The 24536-nt window shown below is 42.8% G+C and overlaps 1 protein-coding gene across 1 annotated transcript in view; it reads left to right on the forward strand.

Annotated features, from left to right (window-relative positions):
- Positions 1 to 3274: 3274 nt before the first annotated feature.
- The window catches only part of LZTS2 (leucine zipper tumor suppressor 2), a 237343-nt gene continuing 216081 nt past the window's right edge, over positions 3275 to 24536 (forward strand). Inside the window, exon 1 of the mRNA XM_040361905.1 lies at positions 3275 to 3415. The gene's annotated coding sequence lies outside the window, so the exon portion shown is untranslated. The remainder of the gene's footprint in view (positions 3416 to 24536) is intronic.

The following is a 24536-nucleotide window of genomic DNA, read 5'->3' on the forward strand; positions in this document are numbered from 1 at the left end:
AAAATAAATGTTTTTTTTTTAAAGACCCCACCCCCTCATGCTCGAATGCAGATGCTAAAGCATATGTAGGTTGCGCCCACATATGTAAATGGTGTCCGCACCGCACATGTGATGTATCACTGCGAATGTTAGAGCGAGAGCAATAATTTTAGCACTAGACCTCCTCTCTAAAGGCCCTTTCACACTGGTGCGTTTTTGCCGCGTTCTCGCGGTAAAAATAGCGCTATTAAATCGCTCATAAACGCTCCCCATGCCCCCTCCATTGAAATGAATTAAAAACCGCTGTAAAAACGCGGTAAAAACGGAGCGTTAAAATCGCGATTTTACCGCGTTTTTAATTCATTTCAATGGAGAGGGGCATGGGGAGCGTTTAAAAGAGCTATTTTTACCACAAAAACGCGGCAAAAACGCACCAGTGTGAAAGGGCCCTTACTCTAAACTTGTTACAATTTTAGACCACTTTCACACTGGGTTGGTTTTCAGGCGCTTTAGCGCTGGAAATAGCCCCTGTTAAGCACCTGAAAACCGCCTCCCATTCATTCCAATGTGCCTTTTCACACTGAGGCGGTGAGCTTGCGGGGCAGGAAAAAAGTCCTGCGAGCAGCCTCTTTGGGAGCGCTGTATACAGTGTTCACAAAACGCCCCCGCCCATTGGAATGAATGGGCAGCGCTTTCAAAGCGCCTTGAAAGGGTTTTGAAATCGCTGTAAAACGGGAGGGGCTGAAAAGTGTTGCTTAAACAGTGGTAAAATGCCCAGGAATTCCCAGGAGTCAGTGGGCATTGCCAATTCTCATCATCGCTAGGTTACTTTGGTTGCCATAACAACGGGACAGGCATTTTCTATGATGCCACCCGTGATGCCGCCCGTTGTGATGGGAACCAAAGAAGTTTCTAGTGCTGCGAGTTGTGGATAATGCGCATGCGTGAGATCCGGCGGTGCATGCTGGTGATTTAGCAGCACCGTATCCGGAAGAGTATCCTAGTGGGCTTCACATGCCCACAAGCAAGATGGAACAGCGCTACAGAGAAATATAAGGTTAGTTTTATAGATAAAATAAGAAATATAGCGGCGCTTATAATGAGATTAGTGATTGCAGCATTACATTAGGATGATGCTAACAGATGCATTTAGAAAAAAAAAAATTATATGTCGGTGGAACTCTGCTTTAAGGCCCCTTTCACACTAGGACGCTTTTCGAGCGTTATTTGAGCGTTTTTCGAGCGAAGCCTCATCTGCAGTCCCAATAAGCTGGTAGAGCACCACTAAGACCCTAACGTTTTAGGGCGTTTTTGCAGTGCCTCAGTGTGAAAGGGTAAGGCGTTTTTACAGCGCTTTCAATTAATTTCAATGGAGAGGGGCGTTTTTGGAGCGTTTTTTTTAGCGCCCAAAAGCTGCTCCAAAGATGCTGCTTGCAGGACTCGGTGTGAAAGAGTCCATTGAGATGCATGGAGAGTGTTTTATGAGCGTTTTAATAGCGCTATTTTTAACGCTAAAACGCTGTAAAAATGCTTAAGTGTGAAAGGGGTCCAAGTATTTATATACTCGGCGTAACATCATCTTTTATATACCACCAACATATTGGGTTATATATTGTGTTTTTTTTGCATTAAAATTTATTAAAGTGTATTTTTTCCAAACAAATTGTGTTTTAACCACTAGAGGCCCACGCTATAGCCGAATGATGGCTACAGCGCGGACCTGAAAATCCAAGTGGACGTCAATTGACGTCCGCCCCTTTGCTCGTTTCCCAAGCGTGCAGCGGGGAAACTCTGTGCTGGCCGTGACCCTTGGACACAACCAATCACAGATCGCCGTGAACAGCCAATCGGAGTGGCCGTTCGGTAGGCGATCTGTGCAGCCAATGAGAAATGATCTTATATGTAAACATATGAGATCATTTCTCATTGTCGGCTCTCACAGATAGCGTCCTGTCAGGGAGAGAGGAGACTGATATGTCTCTCTTGTACATAGAGACACAGATCGGTCACCTCCCCTTCCCCCCACAGTTAGAACACTAAGCAGTATACACATTTAACCCCCTCCTCACCCCCTAGTGTTAACCCCTTCAATGCCAGTCACATTTATACAGTAATTAGTGCATATTTATAGCACTGATCGCAGTATAAATGTGAATGGTGCCAAAAGTGTCCGATGTACCGCCATAATGTCGCCGTCCCAATAAAAATCGCAGATCGCCGCCATTACTAGTAAAAAAAAAAAATAATAAAAAATAATAATTCTGTCCCCTATTTTGTAGGCGCTATAGATTTTCGCAAACCAGTCGCTTATTGCGATATTTTTTTTTTTTTTTACCAAAAATATGTAGAAGAATATGTATCGGCCTAGACTGAAAAAAATGTTTTTTTTAAAAAAAAAAAAATTGGGATATTTATTATAGCAACAAGTAAAAAATATTGTATTTTTTTTCAAAATTGTCGTACTTTTTTGTTTATAGCGCAAAAAATAAAAACCACAGAGGTGATCAAATACCACCAAAAGAAAGCTCTACTTGTGGGGAAAAAAGGACGTCAATTTTGTTTGGGGGCCACGTCGCACGACCGCGCAATTGTCAGTTAAAGCGACGCAGTGCCGGAAGCTAAAATTTCACCTGGGCAGGAGGGGGGTATATGTGCCCAGTAAGCAAATGGTTAAAAAATTGCTGTGTGACATAACAAATTGCAACGACCACCAATTTTTTTTGTTTTTTTTTTACAAACGTTTTTTATTGAGATAAAGTAAAAAAATACAGTCATAGGAAAATACATAACATAAAAAATGCACGATAACGAAACAAACATGCAAATCAAAACATAAAATAAAGGAAAAGCATCGAAGCATACAAGACGATCAAAAAAAATACACTGATTCACCATTTTATTTTCTAAAGTCTTTGCTAATATACATACAAAAAAGATATATATATATAATGTTTTGGGGGTCCTGAGTAATGTTCTAGCAAACAAGTGATGATTTTTACTTATGAGAGAAATATCACAATTGGACTGGGTGGAAAGTAGTTAATTTCACTTCAATTAAAACAAACAAAAAAAAGTGCCCCTTCTAATGGGGTAAAGTGCCCCTAGTAATGCCCTATTAGTGGCTTCTTTCCCTATTGGAGTTTTGTTGATGTCACTCAGGACTCCCATGGACGGCCCCCCATGCAGTCGCCGGTCGCTCAAACCCTGGCGGGGCCCCTTCACTGGGTGATCAGCGAATGACTCCCCGGGAGAGGGCGTGTCCCGCGGCTCGGCCAGTGGGGAGGAGACAGGGGGGTGTGAGCTTGTCCCTGCTGCAGGAGCACAGGCAGAGAGGAGATCGCTGTGGAGTGTGAGCTCCTGGGGTCAGTGTCCGGGGACTGTGCGGATTATCGGAGCCTCCACGCTGGGAAGTGACCCCCCCTCCCCCTCCTCCTATGTAAGTGTTTTATTTCTTCCTCCTCATCACACTTCTCGCAGCACTCTGACTTTCTAATGAGAGGCAGCCGGGGCAATAACATGGTACAAGTGCAGAGGTCATCAGACTAGGAGAGCCAGCACTCACTCCACTGCTGATGGGTCTGACAAGAGGTTCTGCAGCAGCTGCCCTATAACTTGCTCTGGGTAGTAGAATACAATCCCTCTGCTATAGATCGGCTGGCTGTACTCCTTTCTGTGCTCACCCCCCAGCTCAGTCTACTTTACTTATTTTACACTTGTATACTAAGTTTCTCTAATATTTTCCCAACCCCATGGGTCCCCCAAAATACCTCACCGCAACGCATCGAAAACGCACGCATCTTGATGTGCATGCGCGCTGAGTTGCATCTCTTTGCGTGTTGTGAGCCGATGTGAATCAACAGGTCACTGGAAGGGTCAGACTGCCAGCAACACTTTATTTTCTTATTTCTTGACTTTCAACTGGGCTGCGTTTATTTGCGTTGCATTAAAATGTAGACATGTTGTGTTTTTCCCACAACGCGCATCTACGCAGCATTGTGTTTTGAACCCTTGCTTGCGTTGGTTTGGTGCGGGGGAAAAATAACGCAGGTCGCTGTGCAGAGCGAAAAAATAAACTGCGTATTTTTACTGCATATCAAATTGTGTTTTTACATTTTATTTTTTATTTATTTTTTTAATATGCAGAGCGGAAAAATAAACTGTGTATTTTTACTGCGTATCAAATTGTGTTTTTACATTTTATTTTATTTATTTTTTATTATTTATTTTTTAATATGCAGGCCACATCAAGGGTCCAAATTCTAACATTTTATAATTTTTTTTTTTTTTTTTTTTTTATTATGATTATTTTATTCATATGTGATTAATGCACATTTTTGTTGTGTAAAAAATGAAGACTTTGTGTGTGTGTATATATATATATATATATATATATATATATATATATATATATATATATATATATATATATATATATATATATATATATATATATAAATAAATTTCACACAGCAGCACAACAAAGTGAGCAAAGCACATAGTGGGATATTTATTAAAACTGGTGCAGCTGTGCATTGTAACTTATGGGCTCCTAACTTCCGCTTGTTCAATTAAGCTTTGACAATAATGGCCTGTACACACGAATATTGTACAACAGATCGTATGACTTTTTTCGCTCAATAGTCGCAAGTAAAAATTCAATAGGTTATTAAAGTCACGAAAATTCTCATATTTTTTTGGATGACAACTATACTGACTGAACGATCTGGCAACGTACGAAGAAAATTTTCGTGTAGTGATAGGCTCTCCAAAGTCGTGTACACACGATGTGAAAATCGTACGATTCTTCCTTGGACGATCGTTTTCGTCCCGTATTCGGATCGTGTGTATGGGCCATTAGGCTCCATTTACACTAGCAGGACTCCAAAGTCGCATGATTTCCAGTGCGACTCAATTATGCACTCACTGGATCTAAGTTTCATCAAGTCGCACAAATGTCGCTGCGACATTGAGGCTGGGCTCACACTGTGTGCAGACACGCTTCACAGTGGGGGTCCAATGCGTCCCCCGTTTTCAGGGAGCAATCTGGCCCGAATTTTTGCCTGAATTCGGACCTGAAACTTAGCCAAAGACACACAGGACCTTTGTTCAATCCGCTATGCGGCCGCCATGGAGATGTAGGAACTGGCTCCTTTGAGAAACCTACGCATCCAATTCGCATCTGTGTAAACCCAGCCTAAGTTGCACCGATTTGAACAGGCTCCATTAAAAAGAATGGGCTGCAACTTGTCATGTGATGTTGAAGTCCAAAGCCGCATAACAAATCTCACAAGTGTGAATGGAAGCTTAAAGGATAAGTTCACTTAAATAAATGGCCTTTTTTTTTTTTTTTTGCAGGTAAATTTTTTTTTTAATATAATTTAGGAGCCTGGAAAGCATTGCATCAGTGATTGCTGATGCCACTACTACAGAACTTGACAGCACCATGGTAGTTCATTGAGAAGTACAAGACGACATCCGCAAAGGCTGTCGGTAGTTGTAGGCCATTCATTCACAGAGGCCCCGCTCCCATTCACAGAGGCCCCGCTCCCATTCACAGAGGCCCCGCTCCCATTCACAGAGGCCCCGCTCCCATTCACAGAGGCCCCGCTCCCATTCACAGAGGCCCCGCTCCCATTCTCAGAGGCCCCGCTCCCATTCTCAGAGGCCCCGCTCCCATTCTCAGAGGCCCCGCTCCCATTCACAGAGGCCCGCACGGCCACACTCTTTTCAAAAAGTAACAGTTAGTACAGGGAACTTCTCCCCAAAAATGCTGTCACAAAGGGGGGGGGGGGGGGAAGCATTTGCAGCATTGGGAACATGTTGCACTCTAAAAACAGGTGGAACCTGTTTGCCGCCGCATCAAGGGACATGGCTAGAGGGACATTGCTGCATATGTGAGGGACATGGCTAGAGGGACATTGCTGCATATGTGAGGGACATGGTTGCATATGTGAGGGACATGGCTAGAGGGACATGGCTGCATATGTGAGGGACATGGCTAGAGGGACATTGCTGCATATGTGAGGGACATGGCTAGAGGGACATTGCTGCATATGTGAGGGACATGGCTAGAGGGACATGGCTGCATATGTGAGGGACATGGCTGCATATGTGAGGGACATGGCTAGAGGGACATGGCTGCATATGTGAGGGACATGGCTAGAGGGACATGGCTGCATATGTGGGGGACATGGCTGCATATGTGAGGGACATGGCTAGAGGGACATGGCTGCATATGTGAGGGACATGGCTAGAGGGACATGGCTGCATATGTGGGGGACATGGCTGCATTTGGGGACACATTTAAAAAAAGTATCGGTATTCGGTATCGGCGACTACTTGAAAAAAAGTATCGGTACTTGTACTCGGTCCTAAAAAAGTGGTATCGGGACAGCCCTAGTTACTATGCACAGCTGCACCAGATTCTGCGCGCACCACCAGTTTTAGTTATCCTCCCCCTATGTGCCTTTACATTGAGCCTGTGTTGAATAACACATCTCTGCAGGCATTAGACAAAAATTAGATGTGAATAAGTATAGTGTGAATATTTTTTTTTTTTTTTTTTAAGAGACACCGGTCTTGACCGCTGATTGCTGCAAACTGCATGCTAATAGTGCTGCCAAATACTTGTTATCTGCAACATAAAATAAATATGCTTTGGGAGCTGGCCTCCAATACAAACTGTTTGTATAGGAACTGTAGCCTGAGGAGGCCAATCGCAATCCAGGTACCAACGTGCCGCTGCAAGTTACAGGATGGTAGCTAAAGCCTGATTGGCTGTTCCTGACAGCATCCCCATGTTCTCCTAAGTCAGCCCTAGTACATTCAGCACAATAATTCCAGACGTAAACTTGTTAGAAAAACTGTAATTCTCTATAATTTCATTACATGTAAGATCAGAGACTGGAAATTGATCAGACCGCTTTTCATTTCCATGTTTTGGGCGACACACCAGAAGCCTTGCTGTGGGGGTGGAAGGACTAGGAGCTTGTAATTTAGTAAGTTTTTTTTTTTCTGTAACCGGGGTCATGTCTGCCTTGTAGTGGAGTTTCTGCGGCCAGGATTGCTGAGTTTGCACAAATGACTGTAATCCATGGCAGACTCCGCGCAGGAGAGATCTACAGCCGTTCATCAAGAGCAAAATATTTCTTTTGTGCAGAGAATGGATCTCTGGCCAAACAAATGCTCCTTGTGTGGGACCCGTGCATGTTCCTGTTTATTCCCCTCCTCTGATTTCTCCACCTTTATTGTTTATCTAGTTCCTTTACATTTCCATACGGAAAGCATTTGGTGTGACCGATGGAAAATTCTTCTACAGGAGAAATGTATACTGGTATAATGCTGTGTCTGTGAGCCGGAGGGTGAAGGGGTAACGCTTCCGCCATGGCTGCAAATCTTGTACCAGCTAAAACTTTCTTTGCGGAGAAGAAAAGAACTTCTGTCAGCTTTTAAGGCTCATTCACACTGTATTCCATATATAGTATATGTTCAGTATACAGCGTATTTCCATATACAGTATACAGTTCTATACAGTATACAGCGGAATTTCCGTATACAGCAAAAAGTTCTGTACAGTATACAGCAAATAGTATATGTTCAGTGTACAGCGGCATTTCCATATACAGTATACAGCAAATAGTTCTGTACAGTATACAGCGTCATTTCCTTATACAGCAAATAGTTCTGTACAGTATACAGCGGCATTTCCATATACAGTATACAGCAAATAGTATATGTTCAGTGTACAGCGTCCTTTCCATATACAGTATACAGCACATAGTTCTGTACATTATACAGCGGCATTTCCGTATACAGCAAATAGTATATGTTCAGTATACAGCAGCATTTCCATATACAGTATACAGCAAATAGTTCTGTACAGTATACAGCGGCATTTCCATATACAGTATACAGCAAATGGTTCTGTACAGTATACAGCATCATTTCCATATACAGCAAATAGTATATGTTCAGTATACAGCAGCATTTCCATATACAGTATACAGCAAATAGTTCTGTACAGTATACAGCAAATAGTATATGTTCAGTGTACAGCGGCATTTCCATATACAGTATACAGCAAATAGTTCTGTACAGTATACAGCGTCATTTCCATATACAGCAAATAGTATATGTTCAATAAACCGTATACAGCGTATTTCCATATACAGTATACAGCAAATAATTATGTACAGTATACAGCGTCCTTTCCATATACAGTGTACAGCAAATAGTATATGTTCAATATACAGTATACACCGTCATTTCCATATAAAGTATACAGCAAATAGTTATGTTCAATATACAGTATACAGCGTCCTTTCCGTATACAGCAAAAAGTATATGTTCAATATACAGTATACAGCGTAATTTCCATATACACTATACAGCAAATAGTTCTGTACAGTATACAGCGTCATTTCCATATACAGCAAATACCTTATTTATTGGCGTATAACACTCACTTTTTCACCCTGCAAATCGGTTGCATATAGTGTGTGCGTGTTATACGCCGATACTGCAATTTGGGTTGCCTCGGAGAGAATGGGGAGGGGGGCGGGACGAGCGCCGTCAGATCACATACAGCGAGAATCTCCTGTTTACTCAGCGGCCTCTTTAATACAAAGTCTCGTCTCCTGGGCCGGCATTGGACCAGTGTTCTGTCTATTATAGAAGCCGGTCCAGGAGGTGGGATTTTGTATTAAGTAGGCCACTGAGTAAATTTCTCGCTGTATGTAATCTGACGGTGCTCATCCCACCCCTCTTCCTGAGATGGGCATTGATCAGGATGCATTCATGGCAATGGGGAGGCTGCAAATGGGCATTGATCAGGATGCATTCATGGCAATGGGGAGGCTGCAAATGGGCATTGATCAGGATGCATTCATGGCAATGGGGAGGCTGCAAATGGGCATTGATCAGGCTGCATTCATGGCAATGGGGAGGCTGCAAATGGGCATTGATCAGGCTGCATTGATGGGCAATGGCGAAGCTACAGATTGGCATTGATGAGCAATTTGGAGGCTGCAGATGGGCACTGACCCTTATTTTGCTTCAAAGTTCTTTAATTAATTTTTTTTTTTTCCCTGAAACTTCCCTCTTAAATTGAAAGTGTGTGTTATATGCCGATTAATATGGTGGTTGTTCTGTTCAATATACAGCGTCATTTCCATATACAGCAAATAGTTCTGTACAATATACAGCAGGGTGGCCAACCTCCCGCAGCATTTTTCTACTGACAAAACATGGAAAATTTGCTGGCAGAGCACATTTTTTACTGCCAACCTCAGAAGTTACAGAACTCCTATTGAAAACTAACAGTGAAATATTTAAATGGTATAAACCTGATATGGAAACACTGACAATCCCTAATAACAAAGTGATTTGCTTGATTTACACTTAAAAAGTCAACACAGCATGAAAATATCAGCCCCTGATATTTACTGGCAGTTGTAAAAAAAAAAAAAAAACACAGATTTTTACAAACTGTCAGTAAATTTTTATATACAGTATACAGCGTCATTTCCATATACAGCGTCATTTCCATATACAGTATACAGCAAATAGTTCTGTTCATCATACAGTATACTGCGTTATTTTCATATACAGCAAATAGTTCTGTTCCATATACAGTATACAGCAAATAGTTTGGTTCAGTATACAGCATCATTTCCATATACAGCAAATATTTCTGTACAGTATACAGCGTCATTTTCATATACAGCAAATGGTTCTGTACAGTATACAGCGTCATTTCCATATACAGCAAATAGTTCTGTATGCTTCTAATGACCGCACTATAGGAAACAATGAGCAGGGTTCCTTGACATCTGTCAACAAGATTTAAAATCAAGTGTTCTATGTTCCAAGCTGTCAAAAGAACATGGAGGGGGGATTTTGCCTTACTTCCTGTCCTGCCTGACATTCATCAAATAGACAAGATGTGAGGTGATTTTTCTCTAACTTCCTGTTCTGTTAGATGCTCATTAAATAGTAAGGTGGTGTTTTTGTTATTTCCTGTATTGTCTTGATATCTGTCAAATGGGAAGGGGGGGATTTTTCAAAAATTTGCCTGATACCCATCAAGTAGACATGAAATGAGATTATTTTTTATCCTCATCTGTTCTGCCCGATACCTGTCAAGAAATTGTGTGAGTTTTATTTTATATCCTGTTCTGCCTTATCCTTCCTAAAAAGAGAAGAAATTGGGTGATTTCCTATAAATTGCTGTTCTGTCTGCTATCCGTCAAATAGAGAAGAAATTTTGTGTTTTTATCGTTTCCTCGTCTTTTCCCGCGCTCGGTGTGAACCTGGGCTAAAACCAAAATAAGGTTTTGGGTTTGGCCAATGTTGGGTTTCATGCAACTGAACATCTCCTTTTGGACGTAATGGGCGCTTCAGGGCATCAATGTGTGGTGTTATTACTGTTTACAAAGTTCGGGCTCTGCTGATTATAATTATTATTTATTGGAAGCAAAACAATGAATCGTGTTCACAAGTAGTAGTCCAAGGTCATCGCTTCTCATGTAATTGGCCACTTCACACTTTGAGCTCAGTGGGCCTTGTGTGGTTGGGGTGGCCAACGTGCTACCAGACCTGCTCTGAGGATACTTTATACATCTGTTCACATGGAGCACAGGTTGGCTGTGCCATGCTTTTGGGGGGCCTTTTCCCCCATATCAGGGGTGCCCAACCTTTTGAAGCACGAGAGCGACTTGGTAACTGGTCATGGGCCACAATCAGCGGAGCGGGCGGATGGCAGGTCCGTGTCCGCTCTGCATATGCAGAGCAGACACGGACACAGCCGGATCAGATTGGAGGTAGGACACAAGTCGGTTTACATCTGTCACTCCTTAGAGTTAAATGGAGGGTCTAATTGGGTCAGACTGACCATGTGAAAAGGGGCCCATGACTGCTTTCACACTGATGCAATGTGGTTTACCCGCACTGCGGGTGCAACGCAATGTACCTTTTGGCTTTTTTGCACTTTGCAATAGACTTCTATTATATTCTGCAGATTTGGTACACTTTCAGAAAGCTCACCAAACTCGCAGTTATTAACAGAAGTCTATGGCTCAGTTCAGGTAACCCGCAAGTGCATTGCTCTGCATCTGTGGATTAGTTTGAAAGCAGCCCAGAACAGATATGACCATACAGTATATACACTGTGATTTTAGTAATAAACTGACCTTTAATAACAGTATTCCATTCCATAGCAAGAGGTTGCGGGCCACTGGTTTGGCACCCCTGCCCTATATCATATATTATGTACTGTGATTGTGCCATGCCCCTATTTCCCTGGCACTAGCCCTGGTGGTCTCCATATTGATTTTTGGTAGCCAGTTCAGCTGCACAGCAGACGCATGTTCATTAGTCAACTAATTTGTCTAGTAGTATCAATTAGTATAATTTTATTATAGTATTAGTATACATAATCAATTATAGTATAGAAGTATCAATTAGTATAGTATATGTGTCTGTGTGTGTGTATATATAATCAATTATAGTATAGTAGTATCAGTTATAGTATCAGTATACACATTTATACTGTAGGATTAATTGGCATCAATCCAGTAGTAACAATTTTTCTAATGACTACCATACACTTTTTAAGCCTTGTACACGCGATCGCATTTTCTGCGGACAAAGCGTAGGACTTTTGTCCGAAGGGCGTTGGCCGTGAACTTGTCTTGCATACGAACGGCAAAGAATTGTCAGCCAACAATCACGAAACAACGTGTTTTTTTTTTCCAGCTTGGTAGCGCCAACCTTTGGGCAACTTCTGCTAATGTTGTGTTATGGTAAGCATTGCTTCTGAGCGTGCGTGTTTGTATCTTGGGTTTTTGTTCAAAGGACTTGTGTACACGCGATGGGAAAATCCGACAAGACACATTTGTTGGCGGAAAATTCAACAACAATTGTCCGATGGCGAATACAAACGGTTGGATTTTTCGAAAACGGCCTGTCATCGCACAATTCTTGTCGGAAAGTCCGATCGTGTGTGCGAGGCTTTATAGTCTGTACAAGATTTACCAAAACGATGCAATATAACAACCTGCCTAAACTATCCGATCAATTTGTATCCGTTTATGCAGGCCCTTGCTCTATATAGATGTTGGTAGGTCTAATGGTGTCCAGCCATGCTTTGATTTTTGTGTTTTTTAATCAAAACGATCTAATCTACAAACAATTAAAAGCCATAACTTCCATTCCGATCGATTTAGACTTCATTTTGATCAGTCGATTGGCCCGGGCAGAAAATGATCAATCATTTGGCTTTGATGAGTATCAATAAGATACTTTGTTCATAAATACGACCCTATTGTGATTGGTCAGATGATGAGATGACGCAGTGGAAATGGCAAAGCGATTGATAACATACGATTGTAACTTGGGATTGTATCTAAAGTATCAATCAAAATTCCTGTGTGCAGCATATGGATCTAATGGGTTGTCGTCTAAAGATCAGTTTAAATCGATCATTTATTGAAGCGTGTGTGGCCATCATAAAGTGGGTTTCAATCAGTCAGTTTATAATGTGTGTTATGGGCTTAAAATAAAACCGGTCGCTGTCCCTCTCCATCGCTAGCATCTTCTTGTGCATGGTGTTCATTGGCTGGCACAGGATGAGGGTACACGGGGGATCGGGCCAGCCAATGAAAGTGGAGCTGCTCTTCTCAGTTTACATGTTGAGGAACGCTGAGGGAAGGCAGGTAGGTGAATTTCATTACAGAAAAGACATTGCATTAATTCTGCTTTAAGGCTCGATTCACACCTACCGGTATGTATTCTGCTGTGCATTTTGCATTTTTGCACGCGTGATTTTTTTTTTTTTTTTTCTGTACGGTATTTTTTTTTTATGCTTTGTTTTGTTTTTTTGGACAGTTTGTTGGGCAGATTAAAAAATGCAAATCGCAGGGAAATGCACTACATGCTTTTCTGCAGTTTCTCCATTGTAGTTTATTAAACCAAAAAAGCACAGTCTTGAGTTAAAAAAAAAAAAGTCCATGACCCTTTCTGAAAACGCAGCGGCTGAAAAAAAGCCTATATGTGAACGTGTCCCATAAGTATCCATGGTAAATGGACTGTAGTGTGTTTCTGAAAAAAAGCGCCAAAAAAACGCATAGCTGTGCATTGAGCCTAAGATGTCCAGTAGTATAGTACAGTTATAAGTTCCCTCCATGGTCACCCTTACCAGGCCCTGTTCCCACCTTAGCGATGCCGCCGTGTCGTGTTTTTAGTGCATCTTTTTGTGCATTTTCAAAGCTAATTTTTGGAACAGCATTATTCATTTGAATTTGCCTCACTTTGCTCCTAAAACAAGCTGAGGGGGGCAGTTCACACCACATGCAGTCCAGTGCGTGTTTTTTTCTGCATCAAGGTAGGTTAAATGACTTTCAATGGCCTAGTTCACACCAGTGCTTGCAATTCCAGTGCGTTCCAGTCCCAGGAAAAAAAAAAAAGTAGAAGGGCTGGTTCACACCACAAAGGCGCACTCCAGATCAGTTCCTGATGCGTTTTTAATGCGTTTTACAGCGTTTCAGTGCAGGAAAAATGCAGCATGTTCGGGCTAGTTCACATCACATGCAGTCCATTGCGTTCCAGTTCCAGGGAAAAAAGGTAGAAGGGATGGTTCGTACCAGAAAGTGTTTTTTGATGCGTTTCCGGATGCATTCCAGGTACTTTTTCTTTCTTCCTGTTTTTTTCCCCCACTATACTATGGTGCATTGCATTATATATATATATATATATATATATATATATTTTTTTTTATGTGTTCCAGTGCATTTTTTGGTGCATTTTACTGCGTTCCAGTATAGTCCAGTGCAGGAAAAATGCTGCATGTTCTACTTTTTTTTTTATCTGGAACGGAAAAGCCCTGGAACTGACCGCACTGGTGCGACTTATGCCATTGGAAAACGTATAGCGTACTTTAAATGCGTTTTTGGCCCAAACATGCTGCATTTTTCCTGCACTGGACTGTCCTGGAACGCTGCAAGACTGGATTCACACCTATGCATTTTTAGTGTTTTTTGCATCTTGCAGATTTGCACTACAGTCCATTTAACATGGTTTCCTATGGAACACGTTCTGTAGTGCAAAAATGCAAAAAGCACTAAAAATGCCTAGGTGTGAATCAGGCCTAAGGACCGGTTCACACCACAAAACGCACTCCAGATCTGTTTCAGATGTGTTTTCTGAATACGTGTTTTTTAATGCGTTGCAGTGCATTTTAATGCGTTTCCGGATGCATTCCAGGTGCCTTTTACATTTTTCTTTTTTTTTTTACTGTACTAGGGTCCAGTGCATTTTTGATGCATTTTACTGCAGCAGGTTCTACTTATTTTTTTATGGAACTGACCACAATGTTGTGAACTAAGCCATTAGAAACCATATAACCTACTTTCTCCTATCACCTTCCAGGACGGCAGGCCTACATCGGGTGTGCCGTCCTGGAAGGTTCGTAGAAATAACGTTACCGGTAAGTCTAACGTAGTTTTTTTTTGATGCAGAACAAAAAGGCACTGGACTTCATGTGGTGTGTGAACTGGCCCTAAAACGCATCAAATGCACCAAAAACACACTAGAATGGACATTTCCTTATTTAAGGTTAGGAAAAAAGCGTGGGAAATGCACTGGACTGCACCAAAAACGTGCATGCAGAAAAGCATGTTGGCACTGAGCCGGCATTTTTTCATTTTGTCGTATAAAAAAATGCGTGTCAACACGTGACTCCTGCCTGTGTTTGGGATGCTATTAAACATAAATGGCACCACAAGCGTGTCGGACATTTTTGTAGGTTCTTTTGCGTGTTGGTGGAAAAATCACTTGTCTGCTGTGCCCAGGTGTGAATAGGGCCTTAGGATTGTTCTCACGGCAGAGGGAGGACACTGCAGTGTACATTCATACTGTGTGTCTTCTAATAAAGTTGGAATGTTTTAGGAGATCCTCTGTGATGTCACATTTGACAGATGGAAATCCTCCCCCATTGGCTTATTAAAAGGACATGTCTTACTTAGAAGAACAAAACACGTGCGGTACATCTCTGCAATATATAGGGAAGCGTTCTATGTACAGGATGAGTTGGGATAATGAAGATGATGTGTCATATTAATAGGGGATGGTGACATGTTTAATGACATCCTAACAATGTGGCTGTAAAGTGAAGTTCATGCTCTTTAACCTCTGGATTGCCAGGGCCGGGGACATTTATGGCACATTTATGATCATGACGCTGTGAATGAAGTGTGTGTCTGGTCTCTGGTATGAGGATGAGTTATTCTTCATCATTTGTCTGAGATTGTGGCTGTTCATGTGTTTTCTAGATGAGTCTCATTATATATTTTTCCCTCAGAAATGTTTGATAAATAAATCACATGTGTATTGTAAATATTGTTTTGCGTACAACTTAATGTATCAAGAAAACTTATAACGTGCATATAAAGCAATGATTTGCCTCCTCTCACCCACTATCCTAACATGAGTAATAAACTTCTAATCTTTTGTATCTCCGATAGAAGTAAGGCTACATTCACACGTGTGCGTTGCAGGATCGCACGCAACATTGTATACTTTCCTGCAAAGCACACAAACATTCAGCCCTTTCAGAAGAGATGCCGGTGACTTGTCGTTATGGTTCCCCTATCCAGAAGGTTCCTGTAAGGCCTGCTCAGGCGCAATCCTTGCCGACGGAAATCTCCGAACCTCGGCCGGCATCCAGGCTCATTCCTTAACATCCCCGTGGATTGGAGGATGTTAAAAAAAGAGCCAGGAGGCCGAGCCGTCCGAGCAAAGCAAGGCCGACTGCCCACTTTCCTCAAATTCCACGTCCCCCCGGATGCCAGCCGCGGTTCGGAGATTTCCGTCGGCAAGGATTGCGCCTGCGCAGTCCTTACAGGAACCATTTTGTTAGCCGGAAGCATATTGACAGATCACCGGGACTCCCTCCCGTCAGAACACACAGATCAGTGCTGTAGCCATTGGCTGCAAGCATCCATCAAATGCTGGTTTTCCAGCACTCTCCGCCCCCGTTTTACTTACCTGAGCCCCGAATCTCCATTGGCACGATCCCGCGTTGCTTTTACCCAGCTGTTGTGGGCTCTTCATTTGATGATTGATGGCAGCACAGCCATTGGCTCCTGCTGCTGTTTATCAAATCAATGACGGGGCGGGGACGAGTGATGCACTCAGCGGCTACGGCCACGGACTGTATCACACGGAAGCATGCCTGCAAGCTAACCCCCTTGGGAGAGCGCTTCCCAGAGGGGGGTTACCTATTGCGTGTAGGAGCCGAGACAGCCGCCGAGGGATCCCAGAAGACGAGGATCAGGGCCACTCTGTGCAAAACGAACAGCACAGTGGAGATAAGTATGGTATGTTTGTTATTTTAAAAAAAATTAAACCTTTTCAACCCCTTTATAGGATGGTATACACGGGCCACCAACAGAAACCAGCCCATGTGTACAGCAGCCTGTATGACAGAAGCCAGCCTAACGTTGTAGGGCGTGCTGGAAATCCTGCAGCCAATCAGCATCTGATCAGCAATGGTAGCCAGAGGCTGTGAGCGCTGATCGTTGTGTTCTGGGGGGGGGGGGTAGTCCCCTTAATAGAACAGAGTATCTCAGCAGGGAGGTCGCTGTACTAACATTGCATAGTTAGTGCAGCGAACGCCTCAGGTATTTTTTTTTTCATTCAGCCCAGTGGGTTTGAATGAGGAAAAACTAGCTGTGTGTATTAGGCTTTAGCTGCAAGAACAGAAGAACAGATGACTAATGCAGTGTTATCTTTGTTTACTAAGCGTAAGCTCTGTGATGGGCAACTTTTCAGACTAGAGGGAGGATGTTTGTGTTCTCTAGTACAGGGCTGTGCTTTTGTTTTCATCTTTGGGTCTCTGTTTAGTTGTTAGAAAGCTTTAATCTTGCATTTTAATGCAAGTTCCTAGTTTGCATGTAAGTGCTGGACAGTTTGTCCCCATCCAACCCCCCCCTTGTTCATAACAAGTTCCTCCAGTCTAATGTAGCCGTTCAGCCCGAAGTGTCAGTTTGTCCTATTGTACTTTCTCCGTTTTTGTTCAGAACATCCAACAAAGTAGTTCTATCCTAAGGCAGTAATTGCTTAACCCTTTCAGCAAGGTATCGCATGCTTGTAATAGATGCCAGTTAGACACTTCATTTGTGAAAATATAGGGCCGTAAAATTAATGACTTCATTTTCTTCCAATTCCCGCTGAATCACTCAAAATTAGTCGTACAAGTCACACTGTCTGTGTTTGGGGACTAACACCTGTGTGGCTGTCAAATTGGAACCACTGTGTCGATGAGGTCGCTGCAGTTTACATGAATGGGTATATCTGATTCAATGGTCTGTGAATCCCATGTGTAGACACGTGTGTGCATGTAGATACATCCGTGTGAACGAGGCCCAACTCCTGCCTGATGGAGAAGAACTCAAGTATCCTCCAGACTCCTCTCTAGCTGAACCTTTTTTCTACGATAAGTTGGTTCAATTCTATCTCACCCACAGTTCATTGGAGTAGAAAAGAGTGCAAGTTGAGTTTGGCTAGAGATAAGTTTAAAGGATGCTCAACCTGGTTTATGGCTAGACTTTCCTTCAGTAGATTACTTTATCCAGTCTTCATTACAACCTGGTTTATGGCCAGACTTTCCTTCAGTAGATTACTTTATCCAGTCTTCATTACAACCTGGTTTATGGCCAGACTTTCCTTCAGTAGATTACTTTATCCAGTCTTCATTACAACCTGGTTTATGGCCAGACTTTCCTTCAGTAGATTACTTTATCCAGTCTTCATTACAACCTGGTGATTAGATTGGTCAAGCTCTGCATTACACAATAATTATTCTGCACTTCTTTTAAAAAAAACAAACAAAAAAAAAACAATTGTGCTTGTAATATAACACAGTGATTTGTGTCCAACACCCCTAAGGCTACATTGACAACCGCAGATAGTCTGCTACATTCCGAGGAGCCTAAATGGCATCTCTGGACGCATCAAACACTCTGTGCTATGGCTGCATACAAACTGGATGATTAGCTGCAGCCAGTTTGTGTGTGTGGCCAAAATCTTTGCAGAAAGTGGGTCCAGGGTCATTCGGACGGTCCAACTGCTCAGGTGTTCTTACAGTGACACTAGGTTAAAATATATATATCTAATTATTTTTAATAACAAACATGTCATACTTGCCTCCACTGTGCAGTTTGTTTTGAGTGGCCCCGATCCTCCTGTTCTGGGGTTCCACAGCAGCTCTCTCGGCTCCTCCCAGCAATAGAAACCCCCCTCTGGGAAGCTCTCTTCTGAGAGGGTTCCCTTGCGGGTGCACTCCCGTGTCATACACTCTGCGTCCATAACCGCTGAGTGTATGACTTTGCCCCCGCGTCATTGGATTTGATTAACAGCAGCAGGAGCCAATGGCTGCGCTGGTATCTATCCAATGAAGAGCCGAGAAGCAGTGGAGAGAGCAACGCAAGATCATGCCCATGGAAATTCAGTGCTCAGGTAAGTAAAACGGGGGGGGGGGGGGGGGGGGGGCTGGGGGGCCGGACAGTGCAAGGTGTTTTTTCACTTTGATGCCAACTTTTTTTTTTTTTTGGTGCATTGAATGGGTTTTTACATTACAAAGTAATACTCACTGCTTTGGTGTCTTCAAATATCCCCTGTCCATTTTTAAGTAAAAGAAGAACTTTTAAAATGCGTTCTAGGCAGTGTCTATTTTGCTTGTGGGCATTGTGAAGCCCACAAGCAATGGATTTCCTCTCGGAAATCATCTCCCAGCATTCACAGCTCTTTCTCGCGCATGCGCAGTGTTTATGGTGAAAAGCGCCATAAACTCCCTGGTTGCCATCACAACGGGTGGCGCCATTGAAAGTTCACGCCCCGTTGTGATGGTATTCACAACAATAAGCGTCACTTCTTATGTGAAATCTCAAGAGATTTTGCAGGATGGCGTTCCGCTTTGTCTCTTGGGAAGCATGACACTATGCTCCCAGGAGACAATGCAGCGAGCTCCCAGATGTCATTGCGGCGCCGGGGAAAGGAGTAAGAACGCCTACTCTTGTGGGAGGGAAAACCCGGAAGTCCCAGTTAAAAAAGTTATACTACGGTATTTACACTTAAACATTTTTTTATGTGGCTATTGAACTTGTTGGTAGTGTTATGCATGTGATGGGGATATCGTTTTTTTTTTTTTTTTGGGGTGGAATTCCACTTTAAGGTGAAAAAACACGAAGGTTTACAAATCTGATTTGGCACACTTTGAGGTTGATTTGCTTAAGGCAAATCCACTTTGCACTACAAGTGCACTTGGAAGTTCAGTTGCTGTAGATCTAAGGGGGACATGCAAGGAAAATAAAAAACAGCATTTTTGCTTGCACATGATTGGATGATAGAAATCAGCAGAGCTTCCCCTCATTTCAGATCTACAGCGACTTCACTTCCAAGTGTACTTGCAGTGCACAGTGGATTTGCCTTTAGTAAATCAACCCCAGTGTTGCATCATTTACAACCACTGATAAGAATGTACCGATTCTTGCTGGTGGACACCCCTGGCTGCAGATAATCTCCCCTGTGAATGATGCCACCAAAGGACCAGCTCATTTAACCCTCGTACACTACAAATTCTTATACAAAAGAAGTAAAAGTTGCTTTCTCTGTTATCTGTATACTGGTATTGCGGCATATTTTACATTTTACAAAAAAAAAAAAAAAACGGTTCCTAAAGCACATCTCCTTTCTTGTCCACACAAGTCCTATCAAGTTGTTTCCCAATAGAATATTCAGTAAAGCTGTTGTAAAAATAGAAGTGCTTATTGATCTTTGCTGTTCTGACAATGCTCTTCACATCTGTCATCTTTAATGATGATGACGGGGCAGGTTTACCTTTTGCAACTCACAAATGGACTTCTTTACCAGTGCAGTAGTAATCTGTGCCAACCAATCCAGATATGGTCCTTCATTGTTCTGCATGTCGAAGGCTAAACAAAAGTAACATTTTGGTTTGGTACTTTGGGTTAGTGCCGGGTTCACACAGGGGCAACCCGACTTACAGCGCGACTTTGCTAGGCGATTTGGAGGCGACTTCAGCGTGACTTGGGGCAACTTACAACGCGACTTAAAGTTGCCTCCAGGAAAGGCGACTTTGGCTGTGGCCAATCGCAGGATAATCAGCTCTGTGGGAGGGAGGGGTTTGCCTGGGTAAACTATTTTATTTTCCTGTAAAGTTGCTTCAGTTAAGATGGTGATCCGACTTGAAGGCAACTTTCATTGAAATCTATCTCATTCACTTCAATGGAATTTCTTATGTCCAGGAACTTGGGGCAACTTGAGGTCTGACAAGTCGGATCTCAAGTCGCTGTAGTGTGAAGCGGCACTTACAGGACCTGGTACTTCATTGCTCTTTGTATTGCTTTCCTAATTGAGCCCAGAACTGAGTAACATTGGGAAAGGATGAGCAATTATGCCAACTAGTGCTTATGACATAAATCATTGTGACCATGCTCTGGTAAAGAATTTGTGGAAAGGGTCACAGTGAAGCTGAAGGGTGTTTTTAAACTTCGAAGAACAAACCCTGTCTAATCCTTGACAACCTTTTGTATCTGTTTCAGTACCTAGTTCCCATCCCGGCTTATGATCTTTGTGCTTGTACTGGATTGCGGCACTTTGTTTTGCAGATTGCAATCTACTATGGCTTGGCTAAAGATCCTTTTCGTGGCTGACCTGTAACCTCTGCTCCTTGTGTTCTAATATGTTTGGTCGATAGAGGCTACTAGTGACCAGTCATGGCAACCTAAAATTTTGGATTTATTCATGAGCAATGCCCTCCAGACACCTACTTCCAATCCCGATGTACTACCTATTTTGGTGGGATTAAAATAAATCTGTCATTTCACAAGGGCTACTAAATTGCAGGCACTTCTTTAGGTGGCTGTATTTACTGTGATTTTTAAGGCTTGGTTCACATTGGTGGTCTTGAAGCCACTATGGGTTCCCACATCACACCTGACTCGCAAGTAACACTGCTCTATGCGAACTGCTGGGAGTGTCAATACAAAGTTAATGACACCCCCAGATCAGTTTGCATATCGCTGTGCGAACTGTCAATTCAGACAGGCGTTGTATCGCGTGGATGTGAACACCCATGCAATCCGATTCTGGTGCGGACCAAAAAAAGGCCGTGCACGAATTTGGTCCAAATGTGATGCAATTCAGCCATACAATCTGGCTGAATTTGCTTCGCATGTGATTGTCACAGCAGTGAGGTGCCATTCACATGCGATGTCTGACATGACAGCAGTGGGAACTGGCCCTTAAAGATAATTTCAGGTGTGGATATTTTATACATACTGTAGTTACAATGATTCAGCTTAACTACTGTATATACTCAAATATAAGCCGACCAGAATATAAGCCGAGGCACCTAATTTTATCACAAAAAAATGGGAAAACGTATTGACTCGAGTATAAGCCTAGGGTGAGCCTGACGTCACTGTGCCCTTTGCAGTCTGACGTCGCTGTGCCCTTTGCAGTCTGACGTCGCTGTGCCCTTTGGCAGTCTGACGTCACTGTGCCCTTTGGCAGGCTGACGTCACTGTGCCCTTTGGCAGCCTGACGTCACTGTGCCCTTTGGCAGCCTGACGTCACTGTGCCTTTTGGCAGCCTGACGTCACTGTGCCCTTTGGCAGCCTGACGTCACTGTGCCAATCTGAGTACCTGATTTTCCGTGACATGCCTATTCAGGCGGCGACGTGCAGTGTTAAAAAGTTGTGCCTCCTCCTCCTCGTACTGTTCCGTGATAGGCAGAACACTCAGTTTCCCAGCAGACACTGTGTTCAGTGTTCCGCCTATCACAGGCGTCCTCTCATCTATCACGGACAAGAGGATGTCCGTGATAGGTGGAAAACTGAACCCAGTGTCTGCTGGGAAACTGAGTGTTCCGCCTATCACGGAACAGGACGAGGAGGAGGCACAACTTTTTAACACTGGACACCCGCAAACTGAATATGCATGTCACGGACTCGGGTACACAGACTCGAGTATAAGCCGAGGGGGCGTTTTCAGCCTAGAAAAGGGCTGAAAAACTTGGCTTATACTCGAGTATATACCATACTTGGCCCCTGAAGGTTATAAATCGCTGACTTAGACAAAACTACACCACAGATGTCCACTTGGATTGGCCTGATGCAATCTGGACACAGGGCAGCAGCTCGGCACAGGTGTCCATTCAGAGTGTGTTTTGCTTTTTATGAATGAATGCAAAGTGTTCTGTGATTGGACAAAATGGGGTGGTGATGTCATGCTCTCATCTCTCTTAAAGTCCAAGTCTGGGCTAGGTTTTTATTTCAATACATAAGGGGAGCTCTGATTGTGATGCTCCCTTTTATTCAGTAGCTTTTTCTCACAGTACCACAAGGTGTCCTTAGTCTTTCGGTTGAACGACGTCATCCCGCATCACTTGATCAGCAAAACTTAGGACTCTTTTGATTGCAGGGCACCATGGGTCCAACCCCTGAGGGGGCATTACCACCAGTAAAGAATGACTAAATCCACTGTATGTTTTTGCTGCCGGTATCCCATCAGAAAGATATTTTTTATTTTTATTTTAAATTTGGCTATAAATATATGGTTAACATCTTGAGTTGGCTGGGAGGCCCAAATCTGGGACATTTCTCATATGCAAATTACACCTTCTTCTAGTAAACTAGAGGAACCCCCACTTCCTATCGACTCAATTGTTTGATAGGTAGACCCAAAAATTGAGGGTCAGGGAAGTGAGAGTAGGTGAGCCAGCACCTCCTGACGTTCCATTGTACCTGGGAATTGGACAGTACAAGACATCTTTCATTTCATGGATCCTGTCTGAGGAAGGACAGTTTTTATTGCTCCTTATTTTTTTCACGCTATGCTGGAGACTTGAAGGTGAAAGGTAAATAATTGCTGTGGACTTTAGTACTGTTCTTTTTCTCAAGGTATGCATCTCATTGTACCTAAGGAACACCCACTAATGCAGTAAAATAGTGTTATGGCTTCTCCTTATTTTTATTTTTTTATTGCCCTATTACTGATTAGAGCTGTGTAGGTCAGACTCGGTGTGGGACATGTGACACCACTCCAGAGTGACTGCTGCTGTCACATAGAGAGCAATGATTGTGTTGCTGTTTGGGTGATTTAAGAAAAAATGGAAGACCTAAAACACTGACTATGTACTGTACCCTGATGTTTTTTTTAGCCTTTGTTCTAGTGCTTTTAATTGGGTTTTAAAGTGGAACCAGCATTCAGATCCACATTAAAGGGGTTGTAAAGGTACAATTCCCCCCCCCCCCCCCTAAAATAGCTTCCTTTACCTCAGTGCAGTCCTCCTTCACTTACCTCATCCTTCGATTTTTGCTTTTAAATGTCCTTATTTCTTCTGAGAAATCCTCACTTCCTGTTCTTCTGTCTGTAACTCCACACAGTAATGCAAGGCTTTCTTCCTGGTGTGGAGTGTTGTGCTCGCCCCCTCCCTTGGACAACAGGAGAGTCAGGACGCCCACTAACACACATCTCTTTTCTCTATCTGCAACTTAGAGAGCGTCCTGACTCTCCTGTTGTCCAAAGGAGGGGGCGAGCACGACCCTCCACACCAGGGAGAAAGCGTTGCATTACTGTGTGGAGTTGCAGACAGAAGAACAGGAAGTGAGGATTTCTCAGAAGAAATAAGGACATTTAAAAGCAAAATGGAAGGATGAGGTAAGTGAAGGAGGACTGCACTAAGGTAAAGGAAGCTATTTAGGGAAACAAATTGTACCTTTACAACCCCTTTAAGCATATATAAATAAGGTCCATGGTCCATAATCAAATCACACTGCTAAAAGTACTACTTTTACGTCAGAGTTCCAGAGAGTCTGTTGCTTTCACACAGGCCTTGTCCAATAACTTTCACTGTTTTAAGAAGATCATAGGAGGCACATGCACTATGGCTTTATCCATGTAAATATATACAGTAATTCAAAGCTATGAAAAAATAAATAAAAAATCGACAATTGTAAAATTGGGCATATACAAGTTTAAAGTTTATGAATGATTGTACTTTGTAGGACAAAGAGTCTTAGTGTCAGTTGAAATTTTATTTCATAGAATCGTAGATAAAATGTAGACAATTCATGTAAGTTTGTCCATGGGAGATACGGAAATGTTACACGTGAATAGTACATGAGATACGTTTGCAATCTACTGTTGGAATAATCCTTTACAAATACACCATTTCAGCACTTTCTGTTCATCAGAAGGGGAAATGTTTATTTTAGATGATGTTGCTTATTTGCCTAAGATTGTTCCTGTATGTTCAGTTGGGCACTTGGTTACAAAACGTAAGAGCCGGTTCACACTGGGGCGACTAGTCAGGCGGCTCAGCCGTTCTAATAGGAGCGACGCAAGTTGCTCCGACGTAGAAAAAGGTTCTTGTAAGACTTTGGGGGCGGCTCGGGGCGACCTGCATTGACTTCAATACAGAGGTCATTTTGTAGGTCGCCTCTGAAGTCGTCTTCAGGACGCCTTGCGGAGTCGCC

The sequence above is a fragment of the Rana temporaria genome, chromosome 8 (genome assembly GCF_905171775.1).
Source record: "Rana temporaria chromosome 8, aRanTem1.1, whole genome shotgun sequence".
NCBI classification, from domain to species: domain Eukaryota; kingdom Metazoa; phylum Chordata; class Amphibia; order Anura; family Ranidae; genus Rana; species Rana temporaria.